We start from the raw sequence: 10,355 nt of genomic DNA, 5'->3' as shown, positions 1-10,355 counted from the left end.
TTTACCAACTTTTTGTAGTAAGGGTGATAACCCAAATTTTGAGTACTGATAACTCCTCCCATGTCTTGCCGGTTTATAGTAAAACCGTACCGGGTTGTAATAAACACTGGATTATCCATATATAATACTGGCAACTTGTAGTTGAAAGTCGAGCCGGGTCAATAAACATCGGTTTATCATAAGATATTATAAACCTCGTCAAAGGAGAAAAAACTTGGCAAATAAAAGTATAAAAAGAATATGCGAGGCTTTTCACGGGCTGCCAGGCCCAAAATTGAGGCTTTTCATGGGCTGCCAGGCCACTGAGTTAAACCATTTTACAAAGCCTTTTAAGATGGACCTCACATTAACCAATCGTCGTTTTAACTTTGACAAGTTCAGGGTCTATGAGTTTGACTTCTCAAACGTTCGGCGGGTCATACCAGGATTACCTGGACGGAGTGGCTTACTTAAAGAGGCAGGATAACACGGGGTTTTAGGTGAATTTTGGCTTCCAAGCCTTGCTTAATAGCCTATTACAAGGGTGTAGACTCTTCGTTCTTTGAGAAGCAAAGAGCCACCGAGCAATATTTTGAGTTGTGCTCAGTGGGTGCCTATGTTTGAGTTGTGCTTTTGCAACACTCTCTTTGGCCCCCAAGTGATTTCCCTGGCGGTCTTACGCCGATCAAGAGGTGTAGCTATGGATCGAATACGACCAAGCCCCCAAGTGATTTCCCTGGTGGCCTTAAGCCGATCAAGAGGTGTAGCTATGGTTCGAATACGACCAAGCCCCCAAGTGATTTTTTTATATATGGCTTTATAGGCCGGATCAATGGGTAAACAGAACTCCGCTTTGTAAACAAAGCCCCCGTGTGATCAATAATATGATAAGCCAATAAGGCAGGATACCCATGTTTGAACCGCGCATCATGGCAACAGGCCCTCTTCGGCAACCTTTAACTTTTTGCAAGAGATAAATTCTTCTTGAACCGGGATTTTTGAACCGGATATTGAGAGCGTCAGAGCTTTGCAAGAGATAGTTTCCTCTTAAACCAGATTTGAACCAGATACTAAGGGTTTCAGCGCTGTGTAGGAGACGGGATTTCCCTTAAACCGGCATTCTTCATTTTGAACCGGAAATTTTCTGATAGCCTTTAAACTTCCATCAATATGGTAGTAGCCTCCGAGACCAGGTTATCTTTCCCTCTACTACGACACATGCGCGCCTCTACATCCACAAGTATATATGTACGTACACGTTCGCGACCAGAATGACAACGCTACGTACGCTTCGACCAGGTGGGTCTCGACTGTCAGGCACTTCCTTGCGTGCGAAGATGTAGCTGGTGGGTCCCAGCAGTCAGGGGGAAACATTTTTTTTCGTGAAATATGGTGGCCCGTCCGGTGGGTTCCCGCTGTCAGGTGGAGGAATCATTATTTTGCGCGTAATAAGGAAGCACTTCCTTGCTGCGGCCATGGACCCAGTTGTCAGCCTCTCCACGTACACTCCACGTCCAATGGAAGTCTTTCCTTGACCATGTTGACCACGCCGCGCCGAGAGCACCACGGCGGTGGATGACGGCGAGGACTAGGAAGGGGACGACTCGGAGCCGGGGAAGACGCAGCAGTGGATGCCCAGGCGAAGAGGAGTACGAGGGTTCACTGGTTCGACCCCGCTGTCAGGTGTGAGGCTACTGACGCTCCAGAATAACAGGAGGTGTGGGTGAGTAGAGGGATGGCCTGGTCAGCGGTGGGAGTAGTAGGGGGCGGTGAGGCCTCCGCGGCATCACAGCCGGCCACGGGAGGCAGGAGCACGCGGCACGACCGGCGCTGGTTTGGGCGGCTGGAGCAAGAAGACCAGAGGTTGAAGAAGCACTACGGCCGTTGGATGAACATCGTACGGTAACAGGAGCTAGAATCGTTCATATTGACTAAGTTGACAAAGCCCTCCATCCCCGTCAACTTGGTAGGCCCACAAGTCAGCCTCCCACTATGCTGGGTTCCAGCTGGCAGGGGAATATTCATTTTTTGTGTGTAATAAGGAGGCACTTCCTTGCGTGCGAAGATAGTTGGTGGGTCCAACATGTCAGCGGGGGGCACGTTATTTTCGCGAAATACCGAGGCCCTTCCAGTGGGTCCCAGATGTCAGGTGGAGGAATCATTATTTTGTGCGTAATAAGGAGGCATTTCCTTGTGTGCGGCCGTGGACCCAGCTATCAGCCTCTCCACGCACAGTCTACTTCCGATGGTGTCATTCGTTGACCACGTTGACCACGCCGCGCCGAGCGCATCCAAGGTGGTGGACGACGGCGAGGCCCCGGACAACAATGAGCCGGAGATGGGAAGACGCGGGAGTAGAGTCGTAGACGGAGAGGTGTACGAGGGTTAACTGGTTCTAGTGCGGTGTGGTTCGGCAGTCGGTGGAGAAGAATAGGAGGTGTGGAGGGGTGGAGGGATGGCCTGTCCAATGGTGGAGTAGCGCTTCATAACGAAGCCTGCTAAGTAGAGCTGCTAGCAGCAGGAGGCGGGAGGTGGTCCCAGCGGCGCTGGAGGAAGAAGACAAGAGATTGAAGATGGATGCCGGTCGTTTGATGTAAATCCAACGGCTAACATGTCAGAATCATTTGTTGACTAAATTGACAACGACTTGCGTTGGCTTCGACCTATTGGCCCACATTTCGGCCTCCAAAAATGTGGCACGTATTCAACCCATTTTTTCAAAATTTACAGTCTTTTTTGCACGGTAGAATTTACAGTCAATTTGTTCTTTTTTTGAATTACAGCCATTAGCTGGGCTGGGTGAACAAATAATGCAGCGTCCATGCGGCCCATTTATTTTATTTCCTAAAAAATTACAGGCCATTTGCACTTTCTCGAAATACACGATTTTGCTCGGCTGATTCTAATTATAATGTTGGGTTGGGCCAGCAATGTTATCAAGAAATAAAAAGGGGTTGAGCATTTTGTTATAAATATATTTAAATAATAAGTGATATTATTACATTCGTCCTTAAATCTTACCAAGCTTTTGTACACAATCACTAGGATTTTCGTGCCAAAACAATCCAGGATTTTATTTGTTAAGAAATTATTTTTATAAGTTAATAAGATGTGGGATATTGTTTTCTTATATATGTAAGTATCTGTTAAATATATGATGACAATAAAAATAATATATAATATCATATAAAATAATTTAAATATATATAATATAGTTAGAAGGGAAATATAAGTTGGACCTCGCGTTCCTATTCTTATATAGAAAAATAGAACAGACCTCTGCGTTTTCTTCAAAAAAATACATAAATTGGGCTGCCAAAAATAAAACCTCGGATGGGAGGTCCATAGGCCGGTCGAGGGCCGTCATGTATCGACCGGCCTATGGACCTCCCATCCGAGGTCGTGGGCTGCGCATGTTAAAAATGAAAGCCTAGACGGGGCAGACCAAAACCACGTCCAACACTTGCCAAAACTTCGTCTCCCGTTTTCTCTGTGTTTCGCACACTCGACATTGTGTGTGCATTTTGACTGTGCATCATATGAAGATGTGTTATGCATGAATGTTGATCAGCATGATGTTAACTGGCTGGTAGTTCCATTTTCGACCATGAATAAAACTTCCAACATGATGTTAACCCTGTTTGAAAAGGCCGTGTTAATATAAATGCTCTTCCTCTGAAAGTTGCAGTTTCTTATCTGAAACTGAACTTGCAGTTTCTTATTTGAAACTGAAACTTGCAGTTTCTTCTCTGAGAATCACATTGTCTGCACTTTTATACTTCTATGAAACTACATTTTTTAAGTGCTAAAAATAGATCTCTAGAATTCATAAAATACTTCATATGCTCAATACTGCAAATCTGAAATTCAAAAGACATTCATATCTGAAAGTACTCTCAAAATACACAACACAAAACACAATTCACAACCTGCAAATACTGACAACCCTAAGCTCCTCCTGACAATTCACAACTTGCCCGACTATTGGGCTAGGGGGGGGCAGCCCCCTCCTATTCCTCGGCGGCAGACAGCCGCCCCATGAGATGATGTGAACGGCGAGGGGACGATGGCGGGGAAGCGTCATTGGGCCAACTTCTTTTCTCCTCTTGCGGTTGGGTTCGGTCGACGAAGACTCCATCGGCTCACTCTGGCAGGACACCCTCACAAACGGCACCCTGTAGATGCTCGATCCTTCAATCTCTGGTGGATGCTCCATCTGGGATCGATACTCCCACCACCGCTCCCTCACGATTGGATTCGGTGAATCTGTTTGCTCCATGGCCCAGAGGAGCAGCTCTATGTACTCCGGCATGACTCCCTCCGGGAGTATCGCCGCCTTTTCGCTCTGTTGCAGATATTTGGCCATGGATGTCGCCGTCGCCGCTAGTTGGTCCTTGTTGTCAAACCAAGACTGTATCTCCAACATCCTAGCTATCTTCACACGGTCGCCGTCTGCGATCCTCACGTATCGGTTGTACTCCTCCATCGATCTACTTCTCCACAGCACCTTCACTCGCCGGCGGTGGTATTTGAATGGAAGAGGAGAGGAGCAGCGCTGGTTTTGGATTAGAACGGGAGAGGAGCGACGCTGGTTTTGGACTGGAACAGGAGAGGAGGGGTGGTGGTTTTGAAATGGAAGAGGAGAGGAGTGGCGCTGCATTTAGATTGGAACAGGAGAGGAGCGGCGGTGGTTTAAGAGGAGAAGAGCGGAAGAGCGGCGCTGGTCTTGGAAGTATTTTTTTGTTGTTTTGCGTATTTTGGGTCAAAGTTTGACCACGTACTGTATTTGACAAGCAAAATGTGAATGCATGTCACCAAAAATTGTATCATTTGGTTCGTATCTAAATGTACTTTCAAATTATATTATTTTTGCAACGTATAACATATATTTTATGTGCGAAAACCATGGTCAATTATGACCCAGAATAAAAGGGAGACTAGTTAATGTGGGGTTGCTTTCTTAATTGAAGGGTAAATTGATTTTGATCTAGTCACAGCGCGTCGGCCCTCTCGTCCAATCCTAAATCGCTGCCGCACGCTCCTCTCCCTCTTCTCCATTGCAAAACCACCTCCTCTCCTCCCCATCATCTCCATTCCAAAACCACCATCTCGCCTCTCCCTCTTCTGATCTTCTCCATTGCAAAACCACCTCCTCTCCTCTCCATCATCTCCATTCCAAAACCACCGTCTCGCCTATCCCTCTTCTGATCTTCTCCATTGCAAAACCACCTCCTCATGCACGTGGCCCGGAGGCGCAGTTGTCGTCATTTTGATCTGAAGCGTCGAATTATAACAAATAACACGAAAAATGCCACATGACAAGAAATCATAACCTCGCTGCCCAAAGGAGACAACATGAATCGTGACGGACAAACTAGACGAGGAACAAAGCTCAAATTAAAGATAAACTCGTAGAAAAGGGGTCCGTCGATAGATGTCCTAATTAACATAGCCGGCTTGATCTAGATGGCAGCCGAGTAGTCACTGTTCGTGCATGTGCCCCCAATGACTAGCCCAACTCAATTGTCGCTGTTTAACCCTCGCAGTGACCCGAAGCACATGACACCTAATTTTGCGAGATGATAAGAAACCTTTTTTTAGACTTCTCACCACAACTACAGCCATGTACAACACAGCCTGCACGATATGTAGACGATAGCCAATCCAGGCGTGTCTGCTGGAGTCTGGTCACATGCATGGATGAATTGATCTTCCGTGTCTTGCAGGGATCGTCCAGGCACCAACGTAGTACAACGCTTCTCTAGTACTATCGCTCGGCTCCCTCTTCTATTAAGTCACCCGACTTGCGGGGCCGGGGAGTGTGCCTATGGTCGGTTCTCAATTGCCGTCCCACATGTGTGTGCAAATGCAATATGACGCGCATTCCATTCGGAGAGCAGCGTGCCAGACCGACCGACCGTCTGGGGTGCGACGCGAACGCGACGGGTGTGTTGTATACTCCGTACATGTGTACCACCGTTTTCTAGACACTTTGCTCCATGGCGCGGGCGCAATCCATGGATACAAAATTAGTATACTGTATACTATTTAAAAGTCGAGGGCGGGGCTTTTCCTGCGTGGTAGGCGGTAGGGCAGTTCCGCCTAGTTGGTTCGACAGAGATGCGAGAAGACGAGGGAGTAGGCTGCTGCAAACGTAGGGCTGTGTGATTTGACAGCGAGTTACTGCTGGACAGGTGGGCCCCGTGATTTGACTTGCCATTATCATTTTAACTACGGCGTTACGACCGGCGTAAGTCTCCCGATTCTTGACCTCCATTACGAAGAAAGAGATAGAGAGGAGTAAAAAAATTACACTTATAGCCAACCTTGTTGTAGTATGAGTGACTAAGTGATGACTATGTATGACATGCCAACATCAGATAGCCTAACGCACCGTGTTAAATCTCCAAGGGCGCGACCGCGCGAGCGACGCGACGGTCGTGGTAGGCGCGACCATGATACGGGCTGCTGGCAGCCCTTCGATCTGAGATCAAACGGTCGCATGCTAAGTTGCTGAAAATTTGCAAAATAACCCTCTAGGATAGGATATTCACCCATAGGTCTAGAATCACGCCATGCAACCGTTCGATCTCAGATCCAAGGGCTCTCGGAAGCCCGTATCATGGGAGAATGGAAAGCCACTACCCTGTCGTTCGCACGCTGGCAGTTCGCTCCTACTCGTCCCCGCACGTCCTTCAATACTACGGCGGTTCGCTCCTAGTCGTCCCGTCCATTCACATTACGACAGTTCCACTAATCCTAACCCTTCTCCCAAATCCATGGCGTCCCAAATCTCCACGATCGGCGGTGAGTACAAGGTTAGAACCATCACCGGCGATGAGTTCGACGTCATCTACACCCGTTCTTCCGCGATGGTGAAAGGATGCCTTTCTCGCTTCAGGTGCAAGTTCGAAAACTCAGATGATGAGTGGGTCGCTGGGCTAGATGTTGAGTACACCACAGTCCTGGGACCAGAGAAGGATCTAAAGGACGAAGAGAGGAAGAAGCCCGCCGTGATCCAGGTTTGCGTACATAACGTTTGCTTGGTCTACCACATATGCCATGCCGACGTTGAGTGCCAGGATTTTAAGAACTTCCTCAAGGACAAAACAGTGAAATTCGTTACTGTAGACTTTAAGAACGACAGGGATGTCCTGCGCCGGATAGGTCTCGTTGTAGGCAACCCCTTCGACCTCTAGAAGAATCGACTGGTGTCCTCTCGTCAGCCTTCAATGCTGACCCTAGCAGGAGCCATGGTTCATCCTTCGTATGGTAAACTGTAGAAACCTCCATACACATTTCATCGTCATGCATGGCAGCGGAATCTACTAGATATAGACCACATCCACTACGCTGCAATGGATGGCTACCTTTGCTTCAATATCTACAAGGGTTGGATGAAGAGCAACAGCCAAGTGTGCGGTTCAAGCAAAGAAGTATCGGCCAAGAGGAAGAGGGACAAGGACGAAGTCAAGGACGTGGACGAGGACTCCGAGTAAGGTGGCAGTGTCATTGCTCATGGTGGTTCTAATGCAGTGTCTACCGGAATAGTTGCAAAGTTTAATTTCAGGTGTGCTTAATTTAATTTGAGGGGTGTGTTGTGCTGAGCCCCCAGCAGAACTATGTTATGTTTCTTCTCGTTACTTTAACTCTTCAGTACGTACATACTAGTAATTCTTACATTTCATCTTTTAGTTGGTATAGTACTACCACTCGTTTCTTCACATTATATACATACAATATATATGGCCAACATCATATAGCCGGCAGTTTAGTTGTCAAAGAATTTCAGGGTGCTTATTTTGTCAAAGAATTCCAAGATGCTTAGAGGGTGCTTGGATCCAAGGGACTTATTTTAGTCTGACTAAAAATAGTCTCTTTAAGAGGCTAAAGTTCCAAGCACACCTGACTAAAGAGGGGCTAAAACTAGTCTTGAGACTAAAAAAATTTAGTCAGGGGTACCCCTACTAAAATGTGGATTAGTCCTCTCTCTACTCATTTAACTCCTCTCCTTTAACACAAGCGAGTTCTCGATTGGAGGGTTTGGAGGATAATAAATGCTCATTAACTTGATTTTAGCCTTTTTAGTATTTGGATCCAAGCATGGGTGAGGCTAGCATGTTTTAGTCCCACTACTTTTAGTCATGGGACTAAAACGTATCCAAGCACCCTCTTAGTTTTATTTGAGGGGTGGGTTGTGCTGGACACCATTATTGTGACTAGCCTTTTTAATAGTACTATATGCATAATTTGGCGACGAGCGCTCTCTATATGTACCACCTTTTTTTAATTTCAAGTTTTGCTCCATGGCGCAATCCATCGATACTACTGTTGTACAAAAGTATACATTTTTTAAAAGGCTAGAGGGCGAGGCAGTCTAGCTTGGTCGATTTCACGAGAGGCGAGGGCCTTTGTGATTTGACGGTTCATTACTGCTAGAAGGCGGGGCCTTGTGATTTGACTGCTCGTATAAATGCGCCGACGACCTGATCGAGGAGAAGCAAAGAATCGTGCGGTATACTCAAGTTTTCCATTGGAGTAGTACTGCGACGGAGGAGCATGAAACACGGCAGCCCAGTGCCATATGGCGATAAAAATGATCTAATTTGCTAGTCATCTCATTGTTAGCATTGTTCTATTCATTCGCTCAAAAAAACCATTGTTCTATTCATGCCTCGCAGAGAACGTGACACGTGCGGCGAAACATCTGAAGCAAAAGATGAAACACAGGAGCAAAAGAAGAAGGAAGATTATCACCCCAAATGATCTAATTCGCCGCGGAGTCGTAACTGCTTCTTCATCGCCTCCACGACCTCCATCTCCTTGCGTGTCTCCTCCGCCATCTTCTTCATTCTGTCCATGACGCGGGATTTCTCGATGCGGGCCTTCATCATCTGTTCCACGGCCGCATTACGTACCTTGACAGCAGCCGGGTGCTCGATGCGGAGCTTCGCCAACTCCTCCTTCTGTTCCATGATGAGGGCCTGCAGCATCTTCATCGAGGAACTACTATTCTCATGCAGCTTCTTCCAGCCGGCGTTCTTCTCCTTCAACAGGTCGATCTCGTGGCAGAGCTTCGCCTTGTCCTCCTGAAGTCGCAGGATTTCGCCGGTCGCCTTCTTCTCTGAGGCAATGCTCTTCTTCAGCAGCATCACCAAGCCGGCGGTCAACTCCCCCTGCTGATTGACCTCAGCGGGCATGTCATCGAGGCTCTCCTTCAGCAACTCCATCAAGCCTTGGATGAACTCCTTCTGCTTATTGAGGTGCTTATTGAGCTGATCGGGCATGCCGTCGAGGGATAACGACTCCAGCTCCGCCGGCTCGGCATGTTCGCCTCTGTGGCTAGGGCGCTCCTGGGAGCCATCGCCTACCCGTGAGAGATCTTCCGAGGTCTCTGCGTGGCGGCGAGCCCTCTCTTTTTTTCCACAGCCTTGGTTGTCGCTCCCTTGTTACGAGTAGTTCTCGACCTAGAGCTCTACTCACCGGCCATGGCAACGACGGACGAAGAAGAAGCACTTATGAGGAGGAAAGGTAGAGTAATTTTCGGTTAGGTAGTTCCCCTTTTTATAACCTAAGTACTAGCACTAGTACTAATACCTGCATAGTGGGAACACATTCAGGTTTGGTACGTACTAGTAGGTGTGAGCAGGCTTTCGAATGTGATGGGAACAAGGTAAAGATTAATTGATGGTTTTGGTTTCGAGGCCCGAAACGGCTCCCGAGTTTAGCGGAACATAAATTTCAAGTACTACACTGCTCAAATGCGTAAATATTATGTTACTGTCAAAAATTGGCACAAAATACGAAGGAGACCAATGGAAGTACTACTAGCAACCCACGATTTAACTACTCACGTGCACGCAGGGAGTAATAATTGGCACAAAATACGAAGGAGACCATCAATGAAGTGAACGACTTTACACGCGTCAAATTATCACATGGGGTGGATCTTGGTACAAAATTGCGTTCGCCCGTGTATCCGCGTGTGCGTGCGAGGGAATGAGTGCGTGTGTGGCATGCGCGCACATCTTCACTTCGTGCATTTACCGCCAGTATGGCTCAGGGAGGACGAGTACATTCTTCTGGAACCAGCAGCATGTCACTGTGATCAATCCACGCAAGGAGGTCGCGACAACGCCTCCACATGTGCCACGTGGCTTCATGAACTGTAAGAGAGACACTGTGTAGTGTGCCATTGGTATTCTAATTTATGTGTTTTGCACATACTCGAAGTACTAGTAAGGTACACGTGCATTCCACGCATCAGATTTTGCAACCAAATTATGAATAAATACCACACTATAGCATGTAAGCTCTGAGTCATATATGCCTGATGTAGCCCTTCGTTTAATTCTTATAGTTCATCTCATTCAAAA

Source organism: Triticum urartu, chromosome 7 (genome assembly GCF_003073215.2).
Source record: "Triticum urartu cultivar G1812 chromosome 7, Tu2.1, whole genome shotgun sequence".
In the NCBI taxonomy this organism is placed as follows: domain Eukaryota; kingdom Viridiplantae; phylum Streptophyta; class Magnoliopsida; order Poales; family Poaceae; genus Triticum; species Triticum urartu.
This window is presented reverse-complemented; position numbering follows the sequence as displayed.